Source organism: Macrobrachium rosenbergii, chromosome 53 (assembly GCF_040412425.1).
Source record: "Macrobrachium rosenbergii isolate ZJJX-2024 chromosome 53, ASM4041242v1, whole genome shotgun sequence".
NCBI lineage: Eukaryota > Metazoa > Arthropoda > Malacostraca > Decapoda > Palaemonidae > Macrobrachium > Macrobrachium rosenbergii.
The window spans coordinates 14,202,824-14,227,823 of NC_089793.1; the positions used below are offsets into that span (position 1 = coordinate 14,202,824).

Consider the following 25,000-nt stretch of genomic DNA (forward strand, 5'->3'; position numbering starts at 1 on the left):
CACACTTCGTTTTATATAGGAGGTCGATTTCTTATTTTTTCATAAATAACCTGTAGTAAAAATAATAGAACAAGCTCGATAGCTGTGATATGCACTTTGCCTTAACGATATTTATCCATTCATTGCTTTGTTTCTGTGCTGTGTAATTGCAGTGTTTCTCCTCCGTTATTTTATTGTTTATACCTCGATTTTGCTAACATAGTTATGATTGGGGATTGTCTACACTAAGTTCAAATTATAATTATGGAATGATACTAGGTAACTTTTGGTGAATTTGTTTATTAAATCACAATCAAGACGATTTATCATACTTTTTATCGCAAATTACTATTTTGTATTGTAATTTTACAAACGAATGCTAGGTTCTTTTATTAAAATTTAGATTTTTTTATTTGTCTGTAATATTTTTTACATTTTCGTTACAGTGTAAAAGTCCAGTTAGGCCGTATCTTTTTTGACGTCTTGTTGTCTAAAGGTATGTATCTGTGTGGGAGTTCCACTAACTTACTCGAACAGCAGTTGAGGTCATTGGTAATGTCATTCCAATCGACTTCAGTATTACGTAATTTCACCGGATATTGATATGATATCGTTCTGGATGGTGGCATGCAGGGGCATTGCGTAATTCTGTTAATTTTCACAGCCTTTAAGACACGCGAACCTCTAATAACGAAGGTGTTATTTATGTTGATTATGTCGTGTTGAACACTTGTCGTGGAGATGTAGCTCGAATACGGACTAATTACACAGATATATAATTAGGCAGGTTGTGTAGAACCCCTGTTTTGGTAAATGTATCCTGGTACCAGACGACCAGGGAAGTCTAGTTTTGATTATTGTGAAAAAGTTTGTTGCAGCATTTAGCATTAATGATGATAATATTTGCTCTGTTCTGATTATGATTTCCATCGCCTCAGGAGTCCTGGGACTTTAGCATCAGGTTGTGGATAATACTACGTAAAAAAACTAACTAAAAATATTGCGGTCGTCAAACCAAAACTGCACTTAAAAAATTGCTTAGGAAAATATTTTAGTAAGGTTGGGTGTGTTTTTTAGGGAAAAGAAGACTGTATTGCAGGAAAGTAAACAACAAGTATCTCAGGAAATGGGGAATTATAAGTATGATAAAAAGAGTAAAAAATACGTTCTAAAAAGCATCGCACTAACTTTTGGGTGTAGAAATATTTTTCTTGGCGAACCAAAAGTTAGTTGGATGGCAATAATTTATTGGCAGTAAAGAATCCATTTCAATAAGCTTTTGGATAAACTAATTTTTAAAACAGATCTGCAAACGCTAGATTTAAACTAACAACGAAAAAATGAGATTGCAGCTTGTCGCATATGCCGTCAGGCAAAGAGGAATCGAATCCTAATTGTAATTTACTTTAAAGTGACACCCTCATAAGACTGGTAATGACGATTGTGATTTGATCACGACCCAGTGTTTTTTAATCGTCAAGGTTGAATGATCATTATTAATATCTTGTATTATTTTGTAATTTGTAGAATGATGATATGGAGATGGAATTGCCTTAGACATGTCTTGCTCACTATCCCGTGGAGAATAGTTCGAGAGTGTCAACTGGGTGGGTACCATCAAAGTTGGAAGAATCGGGCGCGCTTAGATGAGAATTGTGAGGTGGAAGACTGGGGATGAATGGAGATTTGTGGAAGAGAAAGCGCAGGAAAGACATCATGAATACCCCCTTTGCTTTGCTCATCGCTGAAGTCTATGATGATTTAAAACCCTTCCATTTACGTGCCTTGCTGAAACATCGTCACTCACGATTTATTTTGCATAAGGGCTTTGGAATGACAAATGTAACTAGAATTTTTGTTTTATATGACTTTTCACCCGTCTGCTCTTTGGTGAATAAATTCATGAACTGTGCAGGAGTCTTGTTGGTTAAGTCATATGAATTTCTTGCTTGTGCATACATTCCTGTAAATAACTAGTTAGACTCTTGTGATTTTCCTTTTTGTTATTTATGTATGTTTTTGTGAACGAAATATAAAACAGTTTGGAATGTTGTGGCTATAGAATTCGTTGGTGTAATATTTAATATTTTCGGATCATTTTGATGATTGCTGATCAGAATTTATGGCTGAAATCGGAATATGTCACTGAATAAATTAACGATACTAATCCATTATAGTTCGCAGTTTATTAATTTATAAGTTGATAGATGGTAACAAATCAAATGCCGTGCAGTTTTTTTGTAATGTCATTACTGTTTAAAAGTAACATGTCATTTCAAGACAGCTGCATTTAATCTCGTTTTGCATCCAACATTCAAACATAGTTATCTCTGTAAGCCATTGAAAATAACAGTTTGTTATAATTTGAGGATATATTTCTGTAGGTATTGAAGTTGATTATGAATTTCTCATCAACAGAGGTATTGATTAAAACTTTACTTCATTGGCGCTCCCTGTTTTACAGCTAGTGGTTCGTGGTTTCGCCGATTAGTTTTACAGTTTTGTTTTGTGTTTTATCAACTGTTTAGTTTTTTAGCACTGTTTGATGTGAGTAGTTTTGAAATAAGTCTCTCTCTCTCTCTCTCTCTCTCTCTCTCTCTCTCTCTCTCTCTCTCTCTCCACGCACACACAAATTTGTTTCCTCATTTGCACTTACTGACTCGAACCTAAGGGATTTCCCCCCTCGTTTCAATTAAGTTAGGTGAGTTCATATGTTGGTTTTGAGGTAAATTCGTATGTGTATTTTGCTAGATGAACCTAGATGCAATCCTGATACAGGTTCCAGTTGTAACTGGATATGGCGCAGTGTATTCAATTCAAAAGTCAGGTCTCGTCATTGCTGTCAATAACCAGTACAAATTATGATCAAATCGACCCCGGGCGGGCCTCAGCGAGTCGATCCTCACCCTGGCAGGTGTCTCTCTCTCTCTCTCTCTCTCTCTCTCTCTCTCTCTCTCTCTCTCTCTCTCTCTCTTTATCTCAGCATAATTCATCTCCGCTTCATGGTAATGATGAAATGTATTACTTAAACTGGCCTCAAAATTCAGAGGATTAAATAAAGTCATCCACAATTATAGAAGTTAAAAAAAGTTGTGAATGATACAGATGTTGAGCCTTTGTTCAATATTGAAGAAGCTTTTGGAGTAATACAGTCGAAAACGAGTCGAGAAGATTACACAGATTTAATTTTATTCCACCGCCAATGGAGCTGTTTCGTGGTACGCAGCCAATCTCCTTAGGCAATTAAGGCCTGCTTTAGGGGGCGTTACCACAAAGCAAGTGGGCGGATAAAGCCATCTGGACGGTTTTTCTGTTAGAAGTGTTTGTAAAAAAAAATGGAAAAGGAGTTTGAGAAAACGTTCCAGGAAGAAGACTTGAGCCTCGGTGCATGGTAGAGATAGACAGGTTGGAAGTTGAGAAAATGTTCCGGGAAGATAGATGCATGTTTGATAGATGACACAAGAAAGTTATTGGTTTGATTGACACTTCGAGAAAGAAAGGTAGGTTTGCAGGAAGGTTCGAGAACAGTAGGTGTTAGTTTGAAGGTTCGATAAATAATGGTATTGATTTGAGAAAGCAGCAGGTGTTTAAGGTAGGAATTCGAAGTTTTGATTAATATAGAGAAAAGCGATGGAAGAAAGTTTAAATGGAACGGAAAGAACTAGGCTGTATATCTTCTAGTTATTGTTATCTTTTGTGGTAGTGTTTTTGTGGGGTATTTTTGTCTTCGTTATGAATACTTGTGTAACCTTAAGAAATTATTACCAGTGTAGCCATATCTTCAGAACTGACGGTAAAACGGGAGAAGGACAAGACGAAAAGTCCCGCCCTTACGGGACTAAGGTACCGTCATTTAATGCCATTTTGCATACTTAGTGGACCAGTTGTGAGCGGTTTGCCTCTGACTGTATTGCGGTAAAATTAAACGTAGAGTTTTTAACTGAACCATTGTTTTTTTTACAAAGAAAACAACAAAATATAATCGGGATTATTATTATTATTATTATTATTATTATTATTATTATTATTATTATTATTATTATTATTATTATTATTATGATAAAGTGGCCTCAAACGACAACTGAGAATGTAAAATCTTTTGCACGTTCGTAGTATCAGGTTAGCTTGCTTACTGTTGTGACTCATTATTATTATTATTATTATTATTATTATTATTATTATTATTATTATTATTATTATTATTATTATTATTATTATTATTATTATTATTATTGAGGTCGTCGTCATCGTCATGGTGGTGTTGTTTTTGTTTATAATGGGTTCATTTCATCGACCTCTTCCTCGGGTTACTATTAAAACCTTTGTTTCACTTGTCTAGTCTTAGGCGTGACGGGATCCCAACCAGCGTTCATTAGTGTTTCTATATTAAGAAATTGTTAACTTGGTCTGCAACCACCTCTTGGGTCAGCAAGCAACCCCCTCCCCGCCTCCCCCCCTCCCCACGTTGCGTGAAGCTCACGGCAGAATGGTTGATGGAAGACTAGGAATTCTTCGCTTTAAAAACACCGGAAATGTTTCATGTTTGAAATTATGTTACGTTTGAATTTACTTTTTTGTGGCACGTGGATAGAAACATATGTTTGTTTAAAATGAGTTTAAGAATTTCCTCATGCTCTCTTACGGACTATATTAAGATAATTCTCGATATCGACATGCTTTAAACGGTATCTTGTTTGAATTTTCTTTTTTATGGAGCGTGAAAATAAATATATGTTAATTTAAAAGGTGTTTGAGAATTTCCCTATGCCTTCTTATGAACTCTTATTAAGTTTTGACTTTAAAAATTTCAATTCTCTATTTCGAAAATGACCCAGTACGGCTTCGCAGATGATGTTTCCAGGCCACGTTACTTCACGTTTAGGATAATGATTTCAGGGGTTCCATGCAGTTACGTAAGGACGTCAATAGTTACCAGGTCAGTAATGATTTTACTTCCAACAGATGGCAGCATTAGTCTGCTTTATCTTCCATAATGGAGGTCAAGGCCGCACCTCGGTGTAGAAGGGTTCCCTAAAAATAGCGTGTTTTTTTCTTCAGTGGTCCAACATTCTTTCGATTCTCTGAAGATAAATGGACTTGGTGGAAGGCGAAGGGCGTTGGCTTCTACCCCCTTGCATAAGGGGTTACGAGGAGGCTTCACCTTGTCTCACCTGATAGAGGGAAATTATTAGGTTTTTATGGGGAGCTCATGAGACAAACGAGGTGTCGCCAGGTGACATGACTGGATGTCGAGAGAGGATCAATCGCCGGCGGAGGGTTGATATTGACTTCTTCCTGTCACCGAATTTTAAATCAAGTGACCTTTTGTGGACGCGAGTCACAGTTATTATGCTTCTGAACCCCTCAACCCTCGGGTGGGGGGGGCGTCGGGGGTGGGGACGGGATAACACTAAGAGGTTTAGATGCATGTGGTGGCTGGTAGGAAGTAAATCGAGTTGGCATGTATTTAAGAGGTAGATAAATGAACACAAGGGACCGTTTGAAAGGGGTGATTTTTTCTTTACCATTAGCTGAATTTTTATCCGAATTCTTTTCAATAGATATTTATTCTGTAGAGACTATGTGACTGAAATATCAAGTAGGTGAGGTTAATTTTATTTTATATTAAGAACAACAAATACGGATTAGTATAAGGAGCATAGTTGGATAAGGACAAGTAACAAATTAGGGTTATGACTTGAACGAACGAGGGTGACTGCATAAAATAGACAGAGAGTTACTGTAGTCAACATGTTACGGGTTATTGCACACAAGGTGTTAAGATTACTCCGGACAGCGAGCAAAGGAAATGCCCAGATGCTGGTTTCTCCAAATATTTATCAACAAATACTTATCATCGGTTTGGTTATAAATAAACATCTCTGAAACATTGCGTAACCAAAAAAAAAAAAAACTTTTCATCTGCCAGCGTTATCTTGTTTACGCACGTCCTCACTGGCGGCGCCAAGAACCAAAACCATTGCGACGCCAGATAGCAAACAGAATCAATCCAATTAGCGCTCGTACCAGCGAGGAGCGAACCACTCCGTAATATCCAGAGCGGTTTACGTGCCGATCGATGTCTGTATAAAAGAGAGTGGTTGAGGCAAAGGCGTAAACATCCTTTTGTGTTGAAAACTTTTGTAAATGTTATATTTCTCTCTCTCTCTCTCTCTCTCTCTCTCTCTCTCTCTTCTCTCTCTATCTCTCTCTCTCTCTCTCTCTCTGTGGGGGTTTGTTGTTTGGGGCTCCAAATAATTTTTTTTCCGCTGAGTTTATAGAATTTATCTTCATAGTGAATGTGTATACTTGACGTTGACGTATTGACATTTGTTTGCTGCCAGTGTTCTAAGTAAACAGTATCTCTCTCTCTCTCTCTCTCTCTCTCTCTCTCTCTCTCTCTCTCTGTTGACGTGCGTTCGGTCATGGGCTGATAAAATACTGGTATATAAAATCTTTACAGTTATTCGTCTATAACTGCTCTCTCTCTCTCTCTCTCTCTCTCTCTCTCTCTCTCTCTCTCTCTCTCTCTGTTGACGTGCGTTCGGTCGTGGGCTGATAAAATACTGGTATATAAAATCTTTACAGTTATTCGCCTATAACTGCTCTCTCTCTCTCTCTCTCTCTCTCTCTCTCTCTCTCTCTCTCTCTCTCTCTCTCTCTCTCTCTCTCTCTCTGTTGGCGTGCTGATAAAACAGTAGCTATATAAAATCTTTACAGTTGTTCGTTATAACTGCTCTCTCTCTCTCTCTCTTCTCTCTATCTCACTCATAGAAACCTAATCATGAATTCGTGGACATTTTCCGGGTGCCATTTCTTTTAACGCTGTCGTGAGTGTAATAGTCCGCTAATGAAACTGAGGCATTTTTATGGCAGTCTCACTGCGGATGGTTAGCTATGCCTCCACTCCAAGGGTCTGTTTTTAAAGGTCAGTCCAATGTTATTGTCTCTGTGATTCTTCGCCCCCTTTATTGGAAAACTAATTGTATTGCGCGATAATAATTTTTCTAGAGCTTGTGTTTATATGCACATCATCTATCGGGAGATTTCATTATCGAAAAATGAATGTCATTGGAAACCAATAATTTTCTTTTATTGGTTGGGCATCTGATTTTTGGCGATTGTGGTGTTTTGAATTCGTTCTTCCTTTTGATTTATAATGCGTGCGTCATATACTTAAACTAAATGGACTTTATACACAACTTAAAAATTGCCATATTTGAATAATTTTACATATGCATTGCTGCAGGTCGTTGCTATTACACAAAAATCAACATATTTTTACACATTTTAGAACCATACGCACACACACACATAGTATATATATGTATATATATATATATATATATATATATATATATATATATATGTATATATATTGTGCGTTTATATGTGTGCATGTGACGCTGGCTCCATCCAACATCTCTGCTCATGGTGTGTTTGCAATCTGGTCACCTCAGGAGGCTCGAATTGTTGTTTTTAACGACCATCACATTGAGGCCTGTACCGCACACGCCTAGTCTAGATCTTTGGAGACCGGTAGTTTCCATTAGCCATCCAGTCTCCCCGTATGTGGAGTCGCAACCTTCAACGATACTGTAAATCAGGACAGTTAAAGAGGGAAGCCACTGTGGCTTCTGCCTGGACAGATGTGTGTGGAATATTATTCTTGCCTGGCATGTGCGTAAATTAGCCTTTATATGGTTTGAGAGGAAGTTCCTTGGCCCTTCACTAGATAGTCCTTTATGGTTTGAGAGGAAGTTCCTTGGCCCGTCACTAAACAGTCCTTTAACTAAACAGTGGAACTGCATCTTAAAACTTTTTCCGAAAGGTGACTTGGAGATGCAGTTGCTATACACGGTATCCTCACTCTGTCTCTTAGACGAAGCTCTGAATGCTTTTATATCATCAGCCGTTTCATACACTCACCATACTTTCCAAAGGGACCATGGTGTATATAGTAACAAAAAATAAAACTGTAACTAAATATTTAATTGCTTAATAAAGGCCATAACAAGACTTTTGAGACATATGGCTCCATAAATTTATGACGTGAGGGAAATCTAGACTTTATACGTTTGGCAGGTAGAAAGGATGACACATGCAACAGAGGATTTTTCCAACTGGCATTCATTTAATAGGCGAGAGAGTCAGGTCGATGACTTAGACGACACACCTTAATCATAAGTACAAAGAAAAATTCAAGTCATGACCCATGATTAAAGGAAATGGCCTGCAGAAAGTACTTGCAGGACGCGCTTTGAAGTTAATGCCCTTTTTTGTGTCTTACTGCTGGAATAACTGTATATTTTGAAGTTGCATTTCTTGTGTGGATTCCATTCTGCTTCCTGAAGTTAAAAATTTAAGCCTGGGTCTCATCATTAAGACATATTCAGACGTTCCTAGTGATGAGAAATTGTACACGGAATGAAGAACAAGGAACAAATAACTATATATGCTACGCATTCGTCCCATCTTCGGATGTTCTTCCCTTTCCCTTTTATTTCGAGCTAATTGACAGACGACTTATGGGTGATCGTCGGCTTCTATTATCGCTCCCTCCCTATAGGCGGGTTGACGTCCCTTCCATGATGTTGGTTCGGTCATGCCATCTTTCAGCACGTGGAGCTTAGGAAGAATTATATCGGTCGTTGAACTCTCGGGGACATATTGAAGAGAGAGAGAGAGAGAGAGAGAGAGAGAGAGAGAGTTTGGGGACGAAAGGGAGGTTTAATGAATTGCTGTCCTGCGCCGTCCACTTGATCGTATCGTTGATTGGAATCTCTCTTAGGGGTATGTTAACATGGCAAATGTTGCCTGCTGCTGGGAACTGACAAAAACTAAATCTGTAAGTAAAATTGAATGTATTTTTTTTCTACCGTGCAAAAGTGCTCTAATTTTTATCAGCGTAAAGTAAAGATAGAAAAGAATAGGATAAAGGTTTAAGAATAATTATAATAAAGTTTGTGATTTTTCCTTAGAATATGTTTTTTTTTGTTTAATACAGAAAAACATTATTTCAGTCGACTTCATCCTTCTTAGAATATGTTTTTTTTACACAAAAACATTATTGCAGTCGACTTCAAACCTTTGCCTTCAGATAGATAAATAGACGAGTGTGTTATCGTCACGCTCTCACCTTGAAAGGATAAGAAGTAAATACCAAAAATATATTTATAAATATATATTTTCAAATGCGTCTAGCAGGACGACTGTAGGCCACTCGGAACTTCGGAAGTGGCTTGATATTGAAAAATGGAAATCCACCACAATGTGACTGCTGTCAAGCTCATGCCAAAGCGGAACCTCGCTTTTTGGTGCATTGCAGGAAACTTCAAGACACGAAAGAAAATGCTGTTGAGATACGTGGCGTGGATAAAGAAAAAGAGGGTTTCAATGATAAACGAAGGTGATTTACGCAGTGGGATTTGTAGATGTGCAGATTTTGAATATTGAATAAAAAAATAACATGAGTTACGTAGACTTTTAGACTTCGTATGGTAATTGAAAAAAATGTACGTAGTGTGGTTTGTAGATTTGCTGACTTAAAATGGTAAATAATAAAAAAAATATGTACCGATAAGTAAAAAAAATTATTTTGTGGGATTTTTGATAGATCGGCAGACTATGAATATTTATTGAAAAAATATGTAATTAGATGAGAAAAGCACTTAATGCTTATGAGAAGAGGGAAGTCGTATTTTCTTTGAATTTCGTCCAGTATTAAAAATAAGCAGACATGTAGTTTTTTAAAAGATTTGTTTTGTTGGTTCAGTTTGGTATAAGCAAGTTCTGTCAACTTTTTGAATTGGTGTAAATAAAGATCTCACATAGGATATAACTTTTTGTACGAAGGTTTTATTTAAATTTTTATATTTTTTATAAAATGGGAGATCCTGTCAGTTTTTTCCACTCTTAGATAGGGAGGGCGAAATTGTTTACATTGCGCTCTTGCATTTTGTTATTTTTAATTTAAGTGAACTCGTCGTAAGTGAAAAAAATGGGGATGGATGTGGAAAAGATCTTCAAACAGAAACTGCAACAACAGAAGCAGCATTAGCGTGATAGTGGTGGAGCCTTAAATCGATCTGGAAAATGAAGTCAGGAAGAAAGAAAGCGGTAATGGCCCGTCTTTATAATAATTATTATTGTGGTATAGTTTTACGCATTCATCTGATGTGCTGACGTAATTACCTAAATCTAACTTTTGCGAGCCGTGTGCCAGGCATTGATATCACTCGGACCTCGTAATTGAAATTAGGTGGGGGTTCCCCGTAGAGTTTGTTGAGGCTTCATCACCTATTTGTATTGTTTGGTCATGATCCATTCTCTCTCTCTCTCTCTCCTTTGGATATAACTTGATACGTAGTTTTCTGGTGAAATTTCTTCATGTTGGGAATACCTAATTGTCTCTTGTTTCGGTTATGGTCTGGGGTAGTGTCGTAAATACTTTTTATTACTCTTACGTAACTTCTTTTTTAACGTTAGTGGTCTTATTGGACAAATACTTCTTCTGGCTTTTATTTTTCATTTTTTATACTTGTCTTTCGTTTCCTTTTTTCGCCAATTAAATACTCTGGAAAAGTGTAAAAATGACGTAAGGTGTGACAATATCTTCCAGTCATAATAATAGAAACATAGTTGATGGTGATAAACAGAAATAATGTTACTGTAAGTAAGTTACTCTCGGTTAGGCCGAGGTAATTTTGCTCTTCGTACACAGTTGGATACTATAATAACAAGAACACGAAGGTTTAGGGAAAATTGGATAAGGTCGATGCTCTGTAAGGTCGGTGACTGGAATTAGCTCTCCCGGAAGGAGAGGGCTTAAGGAAGGGACACCGGCCCACGTTCACAGAGGTCAGATGCGTCACGTGGGTAAGAAAGAAGATTGCTGATGATTAATATCATTTCAATCTTTTTCTGAAAGACTTATTCGCTCAAATTACAATTAGGAAAAATCGTTTTCGCTCAGGTGTTGTCATTACCGAATTCTTTTTATTGCTTTGTAATTGCACAATTACAGCCGGTCTTTATGCGTTCAAGAAAATTACGAATTAAAGCACTTGAAAAAACATATTAGTTTTTCATTATATATTTATCAGCCTGTGCTCTTTCCTATACCAGAATATCTTTCCGGGTCATTAACGATTTTGCCATGTAATAAAAGCATATAACTGACCAGGAAGTGTGATTACCTTTAACCTAAAGCGCAGGTCGATGGCCTAATTTTCCAAAGGTTGATGCCTTTGCATGGAAGATACACAAAAGCAAACATGATGTTAGATCGTTAGTTTCCAGGAGCAATGGCTGATAACGTTGGTCTTGTTTATATCCAGTGGTTTTTTCATGCGGGTAATTGGTATTGAAGTGATTTACGAAGCTTGTAGTTATTTCTTTCAGTTGTCGCCTGGTCGATCTTGATCCCGTAATTGTAAAAGAGTCGTTATTCAAAGAGATATGTATATATATATATATATATATATATGTATGTATGTATGTATGTATGTATGTATGTAATATGTATGTATGTGTGTGTGTGCGAGAGCAGAGAGAGAGAGAGAGAGAGAGAGAGAGAGAGAGAGAGAGACTGGCTGTGACATAGCAATTATTTAAAAGGACGAACTATTTGAAGAGAACCACAGGGAAGAAGTAGGAAAATACCCTCTCGGTAAAACTGGAACTTCCGGGAAACCAAGCGAAGTCTGTATTAACAGAAATACTCGGAAGAAAGAAAAACTGTGAGGATTTTTCGTTCCCCAGATACAAAGAAGCGATTTTCGGGCCACCGGAGAGTTAGCAAATTTCCTAATGGATTCGAAGTATTGTTTAATGTTTACAGTGTGTACGTTGATGGTATTGTTATATGTTTGTGTATGTCGTTGTGTTCCCCCATTGGTTTGCTCTAGACATTTCCCAATCGACTTTTTTGTACTGCTGGACTCTATTTATTTATGTATATTTTCTTGCACCCTCAAAGTACAGTCCCTCTCGAAAATAACAAGTAGCTAATGAGATCATGCACATTAAATTTTTATTGATCTTCGTCCTGGCGTTCATCACAGTTGAGAATTTTTGAAGATGGACACTCTTGCACTACACACACACACACAGACACACACACGCACACACACACAGAGCGCGACTGAGGTCACGAAATTTCATTGAAATTTTAAAGACATTTAAATAAGGCAGTTTTTGCCCTCTTGGCTTTTAGTCACCATTTTTAATGCGCAAATATATACCATTTGTTAATGGGAAAGTTACCGGTAGGCATATACGGCCCTGATACCTGTAGTGAACTAAGCTATTGTAGTCATTGTAATAATTATCGGAATAAAGAAAGAAAAGCATTTCAAAGACAGTTGTTGCTAGTCAGTATTGGACCCTGAGAGAGCTGCATGGAATTTGCTCTTTTGTAGAATAAAAGTGTAAAATTTGTACTTAAATTGACCAAAAAAAGTGCCTCAAGCATTCCCATCCTGCGATGCTATTGATCGAATGGTAATCATGAAAAGGCATCTTTACAGGTATATTATAATTTATTTATATTTTTAATGCATAAAGAGAAACGCCATGTTTGAAGAGGCAATAGCAGTCGTTTGATTTAAGTGTATTTACTGTGTTTCTGACTGATTTTTTCCCTTCCAACTTATAACAGTCTATATGACGAGGTTCTCAGGATTTCATCGGAAAGTTTTTGCTAGATGTAGATAACTTCCAGAGCCTTGTAAAACTTATGTTACGCAATGGTTACGTCAGCCGGAAAAAGTGGCACGTATAGAGCTGGAGTTCCATTGGCTTCGAGGATAACGAAGTTTGGCTTGACCCACTTCTCTTAGGACTATAGGACTTCCGCAGTTGCTGTCCTCCCCCCCTTAGGCTGCAAGAGCTCTAGGTGTTAGTCTCTCTCTCTCTCTCTTCTCTCTCTCTCTCTCTCTCTCTCTGGGATCATCTAGGAATTTGCATTTAGTGCAGTAAATTGTGGAATTTTTCTCTCTCGATCATCTAGAATTCCTCGCATTTAGTTCAGTAAATTGTGGAATATTCTCTCTCTCTCTCTCTCTCTCTCTCTCTCTCTTACTTGGGTCTTAGGTGACATCAGTGAAGAGTTGCGTGAATTTACTCCTGTTACTTCGAGCGACGTATGATTTCGTCTACGTTCTTATCTCACCTTTGGAGACACGCTCTCCCTCCTTCCTCTGATTACGTCATCGCTACTGTTTGATTGCCTGGTTGTTTCCGTCTCAGTGAGAGATATAATAATGTCTCTTCTGGTGAACTGTAAATATAAAATACTGGGTTTTTCCCCGTTGATCAAAAATAACCCACAACATTACAGACTAGGCCCAATAAATGTGACAAGTGTATTGTACAGTAACGCGAATGAAATAGACTACGGTCTTGTCTTGTGCTTCAGTTACATTCTCACTCCGGAGTTGACTTTTAAACACTTTATATGTAATGTTTTAATAAACAGACGAACCTCCTGATGAGGCGTTATGTACAGTATGGATTTTTTTTGTTGGGGTTATTTTTTATTCAGTTTTTTCTTTTTGCTCTTGGACCTTCTTTGGAAATTCTGTATTATACAAGTTAGGCCTAAGGCCTCGGTAGTTGGACGGCGTGGGACGGTTGGTGAAGGAATGAGGGAAGAGGAAATAAAAGTAGATGGTGAGGAAAAGGGGGACCGGACTAGAGGGAGAGAGAGAGAGAGAGAGAGAGAGACCGGGGTGGATCGTGGAAGAGTGGGGGGGAAGAGGAGGTACTCTGGGTGGCAGGTGGGAATCAGGGGAGGGGGGGGGAAGCTGGGACGGGCCTTTATGTGGTGATTATGACGTTCATGTTACATGTTGTATGTTTCAGATCCGGGAAATGGAAAAGCCTTTAACGCAGACTCTTGTGTTAATGGAAAAACCTTCGCCTGTTTATTGTCCTCCTTTTTTTCCCCCAAGACGAGAAATTATGGTCTGAGGCTTGTTATTAATAAGGATTTACAAGATTGGGGGTATTTTTTATTCCTTGCCATTTTTTTTTACTTCAAATAGTTTCTTCCTTTTTTTGTATTCTTATTTCGGATAAACGGTAAAGGCTGAACCCTTTATTGCTTTTCTAACTTGATTGGTCATTTTATTGATTTTTCAGACAGGTAGAGAACGGAAGCGGTAGTATGTTCTGTTCCACTCGTACATTATTTTTTGTACATAAGTAACCCGATTTTAATATTATTTATTACTTGATGGTAATGTTAAAAGCGCCAACGAAGACGACGAGATGGCCTCCTTCCGATTTTCTCAGTTGTCCCATTTTGTCTTCATAGAAGTTTCGTAGCAAATGTTTATTTTTACGTTACCAGAATGACAACAGAAGAAGGTTTATTTTGGGAAGCGAACAACATTTAGATATAGTAATTTGTTTAAATGGAAAAAAAATTATGCTGGTTTGTATAATCTAGAACTGTTTTGTAAAATTGTTTTGCTTAGTGTTATGTCTTGTAGCCTCGTAAAGTAACAGGTTTTTCTTTCATGTGAGGTTCATTAAAATTACTGCCAATATTTTACTGTCTACACAGGTTATATTACATATTTTTGAAGTTTTTTTTTATATACGCCTGTGTTATTTGAAACTAGGTAGAGAAAGACTTTAGGTAGATTAAAAGAAAGGAAAAGTATTAATGTTAAACTGGGACTGCAGAAAAATATTAAACTGGTACTGTAGAAAAATTTTAAACTGGGACTGCAGAAAAATATGCATGTGTAAAAGGTTTTACTTTGTATAAAGTCTTAAGCTGAGCGTTATTGAGAGAGAGAGAGAGAGAGAGAGAGAGAGAGAGAGAGAGAGAGAGAGAGAGAGAGAGAGAGAGACTGCCGGCTTGTCATAAACTTGAAAGCTCAGATAATTATTCATTGTTATCGCTCTGAGAGCTTGGGTATTTTTATTTTCTGAGGAAATTGAAAAGGTATGATACAGTGTCTCGTATGATTAAGTTGCGCTGCGCGAATTTAATCAGGAATATTTACTAGGTTAAGTGATGAGGATGATTTAGTAAGACTGATTTTTCTCTTTCATTTTCAAAGGGTCTTCTGTATGGAATTTCTCTCTCTCTCTCTCTCTCTCTCTCTCTCTCTCTCTCTCTCTCTCTCTCTCTCTCTCTCTCTCTCTGGATACTGACGTTGCTTGTTAGGGACTTTTGCGCTTGTGTTTCTTAGATAATTTATCTCTTCCTTTTTTTAATTATCTATTATTTCTATAATCCCCTAGTTAAAAGTGTATTGTGTTTTTTCAATTTTCTCATAACTTTTCCTATCTCGTTTTATTCTTGCATTAAACCAAACCTTACACTCACAGACGTTTGGTTTTCCATGTGGTTAATTTACTCACAAGTAATCCAAGACTAAGATGAACCAAATTAGTGCTATCAGTTATGTCACCGCTTAATATTTTGTTTATTTTGTGATTTGGAATTGAGGACAATCTTGTGTTGTTATTATTATTATTATTATTATTATTATTATTATTATTATTATTATTATTATTATTATTATTATTCATGCTCTTGTCGTTATTAATAGATATGACTGTTAGCAATATATACCGTTAACTGGTTTTTAAGATTTTTTTAAATATGTGGACAAGTACGTAAGTCATATCTAACGTCACCCCCTTTGAGGTTACGAGGTTATCAGTCTTGGATGGGAAAGCATAACAAAGCAGAGGGCGTCACTGGCGATATTTAATGGCATCCGCCCTCGTGACCTACTTTTCCCTCTCGACTCTTCCCATTTTTCCATTTCTTTTAAATGGCTCTTCTCTCTGTTCCCTTCCCATTTTTCCAATTCTTTCAGATGACTCTCCTCTCAATTCCCTTTTTATGAGAAGTCCTCTCAACCCTTCTTCCCTCTGTTCCGTGTTTGCCATGTTTGTGTTTCAATTTTCTCCTTCCTCCTGTCCTCTCTCTTCTCTCTCTGTCCTTCCTCCTGTCCTCTCGTTCTCCTCTCCTCCTCTCTCTCTCTCTCTCTCTCTCCCTGTCCTCCTGTCCCTTCCTCCGTTATCCTCTCCCTCTCCCCTCCTCTCTATCCTCTCTCTCTCTCTCTCTCTCTCTCTCAGTCCTTCCTCCTGTCCTCCCCTTCTCCTCCAAGGTTATCCCCTCTCTCCTCTCTCTCTCTCTCTCTCTGTCCTTCCTCCTGTCCTTCCTCCTGTCCTCCCGTTCTCCTCCGTTATCCCTCTCTCTCTCTCTCTCTCTCTCTCTCTGTCCTTCCTCCTGTCCTCCTCCGTTATCCCCTCTCTCTTATCCTCTCTCTCTCTCTCTCTCTCTCTCTCTCTCTGTCCTTCCTCCTGTCCTCCCCTGCCTCCCCCCTCTCTCTCTCTCTCTCTCTCTCTCTCTCTCTCTCGTTCCTCCTGTTCTTTACTGTTATCTTCCGTCATCCTTTTTGTGACCTTCCTCCTGTTCTCCTTCATTATTCTGTGTGACCTTCCTCCTTGTTCCAGTTTAGCAGTTTTTAGGGGACTGTGATTGGTTGGGGTTTGGTCTCCGACGTGGCTCCCGCTTCTGCCGAGATTTGTGTTCCAGTTATTTTTTTTCGATATATTTTATTGTGGAAATTGTGATGATTTGGTCGTGATTTTGGAGGTAGAATTATATTTCGAAGGAGCTGGACGTTGGCTGTTTTTCGTGTGGTTTGGTCGCTTTCGATTTTTATGTAGGAAAAAATCTTTTTCTTATATGCTCATATCTAATTCGTTTTATGGTTTGTTTGTAAGTTCTTGGTGTATATTTGTGAGTTTGCTTGCATGTTGTAAAGACTTTTCAATATAGAAAGGAGACATACTAAAGTTGAATTATTTTCTGATGACATGTTTCCTTTACGTATAAAAAAAATTTCACTTCCATTATATTTATTCATGTATGTAATGTCATAGAGATGTAGCGAATAACTATATTGTCCTCAAATGTCAAAAAAAAAGAGACTCAAATAACTTTGGCATTGAAATTGCGCAAAGATTTATTATGGTGTTGTGTTGCGTAATATATTATTCTGTTTACCGTGAGTCAGGTATCTCTCACCACAGTAGTCAATATGGGGACATGTTTTATTGGGCTTATGTTTTTGCTTATGTAACATTCGTGTGGTAAACCTTATGTGCTATTTATTGGTCCGGGAGAGAAACAGAACTGAGATCTTTAGTTGTTTGTGTCCTACCACATAATGTAAGTTCTTTGGTAATGAAATTGATTATTGTGTTAAAAATAATTTGTCTTTGACTGTTGCAGCAATGCCATTTTCAGATTCATTCATTTGTAACCGTAGGTCCCATACTTTCTCTCATACAATAAAAAAAAAAAACTCGGGTGTGACGTAATCCATTCGTTTATTGCAATTTGTACCTCAGTGTTCTTGTTGTAATGCAGTAATGGCTTATTTTCAAAGTCTATTATTTTTTTTTTAATTACCAAAAGTTCTTAGATCCTGATATGGTAAAGCGTATAAAATGTCACTATTCCAAAGTAATTATTCTCGCTCTTGGACCTTCAAGTCATCCCAGAAAGTTTGTAGAGCTTAGGTCTTGTGGTTCTTAGATCATTCACTGAAACACGTGGCTTTTGTTGATCCTGTCCTGTTGACACAAACCTTGAAGGACGTTTGGAAGTATTTGACCTTTTTAGTTTGTTAGGCAGTTATCGATATAGACAATTTTTGTCATTGATGTTCCGTATTTGCATGTACGCATACATAATTAATTCAATACGTGCACATATAATTTGCTGGTAGGTTCACTTTGTCCTTTGTCGATGACGGTGTGACTCTCTCTCTCTCTCTCTCTCTCTCTCTGTGTGTCTCTGTGTTACAGGTACAATTTCATATCATTGCCCAGTTCTCTTTTCATTCTGTCTTGTGACAACCTCAGGCAGCAGCAGTTTCTAGTGTGGATGGTCTGGTAATTGCTTCGTTCTCCATCTATTATTGGTATCCCCATTTTTCCCTCTCTTTTCCCTAATTCCTGTAAATTGCAGTCTTCCACGGAAGCATGTCCGTCACTTCCTTTAATCATTGCTCTTAGCCCTCCCTCTCATTTACCTTCTGCTCTGTACGCGTGGGCGATGGAAGGACATTGATTCACCCCCCTCCCTGCCCACTCTTCACATTTGCATTTCAGTTTTATACATTGACATATGTATGTGTATGTTTATATGCGTAGACTTATAAGAATATACATGTATATATACATATATGTTTATATATATATTCATATGTATGTATATATGTATATATATTTGTGTATATACATACATACATACATATAGAAAGATACAAAACGCATACACAGTCGTCGTAACGACCTGAAATGCAACTCCATACCACTGCCGCCGAAAGAGTATTTTTGGAACATTGGAGCTGAGGACGAAGTCTTGGCAATATATTTTACATCGCACGGAGAGAAAGAAAAAGAGAAGAGAAGCTGAATGAGGAAAAACGGCCTTGAGGTGGAAAAGGAACTAATTACTTGGAACAAAGGTGATGGCTTCGAGACACGCCATATTGATATGTGAGCGTTGAGATTCAGTGGGTTGGTAGAGAATTTTCGGGGTCACCCCCTGAGGGAAATTGAAAAGGAGGAGGAGAAAGAGGAGGCGGCGGCGGGATAAGAAGAGAGCGGGAAAAGGGGGTTGGTATGAAAAGGAACAAAGGAGAGAGAGAGAGAGAGAGAGAGAGAGAGAGAGAGAGAGAGAGAGAGAGAGAGAGAGAATAGGGATGGAAAGCGTGAGAGGGAGACGAAAAATGGTGGCTAATTGCAATTAGCGGTGCAGGGAGGAGGGAACGAAATCAGATTAAAAGGAAGGATCGAATGAGGACGTAGGAAAAAAGGGAGAAGAAGAAATACGTTGGAGGTAAGATACCGAGATTGGGAGGGATTGGATAACTTTCTTGCCCTGACATTGGTATTTGTCACTGAGGAATTCCAGAATTACTTCCATGGGGACATCCAATTACTGAGGAAGAAAAATTGTGTTACGTAACACACATCAGTCACGCATACTTTGGGGAATAGATAACCTTCGGGGAACGAATTTTATTGTCTTGCTGTAGTTAACTTTGTTGTCACAAGATGCCTTTTTGATTACTATTCTTGATGTTATCCAATTGTTACTGTTCATGTTACTGTTGCCAGATATTGTTATCACTGCTTTTAAGTTCTTTTTAGAGGTCATTATTGTTATTGATAATTTTTGTTGTCAGGTGTCGTTGCTAATATAGTTTAGTCGTTGATGATAGTTGTTGTTGTCGGGTGCCATTGTTATTACTGAGTTGCTGTTGTTGGGTACCAATATTATTACTGATCATATTTGTCATAAGCTAGTAATGTTAGCAGTGATTGCTGTCACCTACCGTTATTATTAATCGTAGTTGTCTTCAAAAGAATATTATTTTTCAAGATTGTTGTTGTCATGTTCCATTACTAGTAATATTCAGGTTGGATTTCCTATTGATTATTTGACACTCACCTACATTACAAGAATGTACGCACTTATATTGTAAAAGTTTGATTGGTTATTGATTAAACGTTTGTTTATTGTCAAAACTTATTTTTTTCACATCAGACTTTTCATGGAATCCTGTTATGTCTTTTTTCAAATCCAGGCCTTAATAAAAAAAAACATGTCCGGTATCATATACATATGCATACATGCAAGTGTAAACAATTTAAAAGTTGTTATTTCTCATAGTGAAGTCCTCGCTTTATGCCATATATGAAGGAATTTGAATTTGAAGTGGACAAGCTCAGAGCTGTTTGCTAGTTCTGATTTAATGCAACGCCATAAAGTTCTGGCGAATAGGATTTATACCTTATCTCGTTTCCTACCATACGTCTGGCTTAACTCTCTCTCTCTCTCTCTCTCTCTCTCTCTCTCTCTCTCTCTCTCAAAAGGAGATTTTGAGTAACGCATAATTATCGAGAAAAATCAGTCTTTTTCCCTCCCTCCCTCCCGAATTGAGACTGGGCGTGAATAGCGTGCTAATGAGGTAGGAGGTAGGGGAACGGTCTGGGATGACATTTTGTACGCGGCTGCAAAAAAAAAATCGTCACGCTTTTACCGACTTAACTTTCCACTTAGGACTTGGCCATATAGGACGCACGAAGTTTCTACCCTTTTTTTGGAAACGTTAATTGATGGACTCGTTCGAAGCAGCTTTTACAGTATTTTAAATATTTTGGGTATTATCGAGATTAGATTAGTGTTTAGAGGGAGTTTATTTTTTCCAGCGATTTGAGTTAGACGAAAATCTCGTTATTGAATTTATGGCTTTTGTATTTTGTACTCATTAAGTTTTCAAATCGTGCGGTGATTCAGTGTTTTTCAAGTCGTATGTTATATTATATATGTTTGTAACTGTATCATATTTGGTATCGAGATAATATGTCTATATATACATGTATATGTATATTATATATTATATACACACACACACACACACATATATATATATATATACACACACACACATATATATATATATATATATATATATATATATATATATATATATGTATGTATGTATTTGTATTTGTGTGTGTAATCGTCTTTTATATTAAGGTAATCTATGGATATTTACGTTCATATACAGTAAGTCTTACAAGTAAATCACCTGCTTTCTAGTTTTGGGGTCAAAGACCTTCGCTGAAAGCAGTGTGGCATTGCGTTCCCTTGAGAGAGGAAACGTAAATGCCTCATTGTATTGCCTAATGAATATGAGAGAGGAAGCGTAAATGCCTCATTGTATTGCCTAATGAATATTTATGGTCATCCTGAGTAAGCAGTAGCGTAATTCACATGAAGAATAACGGTGTCTTTTCAGTCTCGCAGTCCGAGGTTCTTTTAATGTGTCGGGTTATGTGTGTTGGTCACGGATCCTTCTGCTGAAGTAAGCGTATACTGCTAACGTAAGCGTATTCTGCTAAAGTACGCTTTGATGTTGAACGAACCTCACTGGAGAGGATGTTTTTTCTTTGTTATGTAATGTAGTCTTTGAAACGTGGCTTGTTTTGTAACGCTCATTGTCAACGTAGTTGTTACTGGTGTTGTAACAAAGTTTTTTCATCTATTTTACGATATGAATATTGACCTTTTGATTGCATGCCTCATGTTTCGAGTGACGTTATGACCTGATTAAATGATGACCTCCGGGTCATGCAGCACTTGCAGTAGTAACGTTGTCTTGATTTTCACACTAAGTATGCGTAATAAAATTACTGGATAGGTAGATAAATGGGGATTGTTCCTAGATCATTGAACTTTATGTAATAGATGTAATAATGGTATCTGTAAGGTATAGTTCATGTAATGTTACGCCATTTGATTGTTGTTGATTATTGAGCTTTGTATATGTTCAATCTGGTCTCTTTAGTCTTGCGACTTTAAATATGTAATATAATTTACTGTTGTTGCTTTCTTCTTCTTCTTTCTTCTCTCTTCTTCTTTTCTTCTTCTTCTTCTTCTTCTTCTTCTTCTTCTTCTTCTTCTTAGTCTTAGTATTATTATTATTATTATTATTACAAGTACTTATAATTCTCACCGACTTGTCACTGCGAATATTATTATTATTATTATTATTATTATTATTATTATTATTATTATTATTATTATTATTATTATTATTATTATTATTCCAAGTACTTATAATTCTCACCGACTTGCCACTGCATGAATTATTATTATTATTATTATTATTATTATTATTATTATTATTATTATTATTATTATTATTATTATTATTATTATTATTATTCCAAGCACTTACAATTCTCACGACTTGTCACTGCGTGAAAAAGTACCTGTTTACGGAAAATAATTATATAATGAACTAATGTTAGGATTATCATCCTGCGCCCGCCAAGAACTGCAATAACGTATGAAGTGGAGGATGTGAGCGCATAGGATATACGTTGTTCGATAAGAGAGGGAACCCCCCATCCTCCATCCTTCTGGAGAACACCTATCCTTCGAGTGGCGCTCGAGACTGGGTCAGAGGCCCTTGTGGTAATTGGAGAGGTCTACAGACGAACTTTTGCCGCTACCTAAGATAGGAGGAAAAATAGGACGTTGTCTTTTTCATTCTTGGCGTAGGCTGCATTTGCTAGGATTTTTATGGTCGTCGGCGGATACTTTTTTAATTTTTTTTTTTTTTTTGTTTTTTTGAATGTTACAACGAAAGTCAATAATTTCCATTCTGAGTTTGTGTACTTGAATGCAAGTTAAGTCAAATGTACTTGAATGTACAAATTAGATCAGATACTTCCATTCTGAATTTGTATACTTGAGTGTACAAATTAAGTCAGGTATTTCCATTCTGAATTTGTGTACTTGAATGTAGAAATTAAGTCAGATACTCCCATTCTGAATTTGTGTAATGTGCTCTTTTTAAAATTTGCCCATGTTATGTTTGTCTTTAATACTGCATAGAAGTCTTGTCATTAAATGTCGGTCTCTTATACTGAAACCCCATTTCGTTTTTAACTTGGTAGCAGTTTTTTAAAACTACACGTTTCTTAGTTTCCGTTTTCGAACGAATATTTTAATTGGAGTATTACCTCTTCTTAAGTGTCATGCATTGATGCTTAGTTTTATTGTATAATAATCCTGAAACTACTTTTTTATAAGTCATTGTGTATTAACGTCATTGTGTTATATTCCGGAAAGTGATGTTTAAACGCGTCATCTATGTAAAATCCGAAATATACCATTAATATGTTAATGAAAATCTGATGGCTGTAATTTGAATCAATGCAGAAACGCCTTCTAAACTCATCCCAGTTACGTTGTCATTACATCAGTTAATAGATATATGCGGTCTCAGTCGACGTTAATAACGTAACGGAAATAAGTCAGTCAGTTAATGCAGTCATTGAGTGAGATCTTCCATCGGACAGGAAAATAATTAACCGTGCTATCACAGCGCGATTGTAATTTTAGGCGTTGTCTTCCCACATTGAATATCTCTTCGGGGTTTATTAAATTGTATAGAAATGCTTGAACGTTGTTTTTCTTTTAAGTTTCTTCATAATACTGCACCTTTGTTTTTTTTCTGTTATTAGGCTGCATTTGTTGTGTGAAGTCTGTGCATATTCTTATGAAATGAAAATTCTCCGTAAAGCATGCACAGGTTAGCGGTTAGGCCCACTTTTAAAGATGAATCATCGTTGATAAGAAACTTTATTGCATGTAATAAGGGATGCCCTTTTAAAAAATGTTTCTGATATCAAAGGCGCGGCCACTCTAAGATTTTATTAATAAATAGTCTATAAAGTATTAGAATGTATTTTCTTGTAAAACTGGATTATAGTCACAAATGCAAATAAATAAAGATACGCGCACTATGTATATAATATATATATATATATATATATATATATATATATATATATATATATATATATATATATATATATATATATATATGTGTATAGGTGTGTGTGTGTGTATGTGTGTGTGTACATACACATACACACACACACACACACACATTACACATATATATATATATATATATATATATATATATATATATATATATATATATATATATATATATATATATATATTATATATTACCATTTTCTTATAGTTACCTAGGAAACACTTTATAGGCAGCAGATTCTTACCAATCAAGTAATATGTCCGTCTCATGCGCACTCATTTCGGAAACCAAAGAATGCATTAGCATTTAGGGGGTCCTATTCTCACATAGTTTTCTGTGGCTCCCGTTTTGTCCTTACCTGGAATCCATTTGTGGTGGTCCCCCGGTGCGCGCTCTCCGGAGACAATTCTCGGAGGAAGATTGCTTTTAGTTGCCCATTTGTTTTTGTTGGGAAATGTTTTGTTTGTGTCTTTACGGTAAATTTTCCGCAAGCAAAGCTTTGAAACCCTGTCCTGTTGAACAGTAAGTGCTTTGACCACTCTGGGGAAATGAAATGAGGACAGCGAATGCCTTTCTTTTTTTTTTATTTCATTTAGGCAAAAAAAAAAAAAAAAAACTATTGAAAAAGTTATTTTTGCTCCTTAAAAGATGTGGGACTGTCTGTGAAGCCAACGCACATTCTTTAGTTGTAATAAAAAAAAGTGTAATTACATTATTTGTCCTAAAGTTTTGAATATTTTCATGTACTAATTGTTTCGTGTAATGTATCTGACATATGTTAAGCTGATATATATATATACGAGTATATATATATATATATTATATAGATATAATATATATATATATATATATATATATATATATATATATATATATATATATATATATATATATATATATATATATATATATATATATATATATATATACATACTTACATACATACATACACCCAAATACATGAATGATTTAAGATGTAAATTAGAAACATGATTAAGGAGCGCCCTTTTCTATATTTTTGCGTGTTTTTGTGTTTACTTACTTATACTTTTGTATAAATGCTTCTGTTAATGAAGAAATAACGGAAATATTTTTTTTTTTATATTTATGAAGGTAAATTTTATCATTTTGGAAATTTATACCCCAAAGAACTGGCGCATTTTCACTGACACAAAATGCAGTGTCAGATGTATTCGTATAGCTGTTATGGTGCTGTTCATTTAGAAATACTCATTTTAAGGCATATAGATACACGAAGAAAAGGTAGCTTTTATCTTAGTTACCTTAAGTTACGTATTAGAAATTCATCCCCGAATTTATCGCCTCGTACTAAGGGAACGAAAATGCTGGAAATATCGGAAAGGTTACGATACAAAAGAGGGAAGGATAAAAAAAACAAGCGTGGGAGGAATAATAATGAACAGCAAATCATGCAGAGCATATGCAGCTGGTTCTCATAAGAGGATTAACGTGTAGTACAATAAAAGTCATAGTACTGCGGAAATGTTTTACCGCGGGCTATAGAGTTCATTCTCTCATACATTAAAATGGTGAAATGGTGTTATGACCGATGAAATTCGCTTGATTTATGTTTTGATTTTATG

The 25,000-nt window shown here is 36.5% G+C and overlaps 1 protein-coding gene across 3 annotated transcripts in view; it reads left to right on the top strand.

Moving 5' to 3' along the window:
• Nucleotides 1-25,000, top strand: part of Oatp30B (Organic anion transporting polypeptide 30B) — a 314,617-nt gene that overhangs the window by 156,996 nt on the left and 132,621 nt on the right. The window lies entirely within an intron of this gene.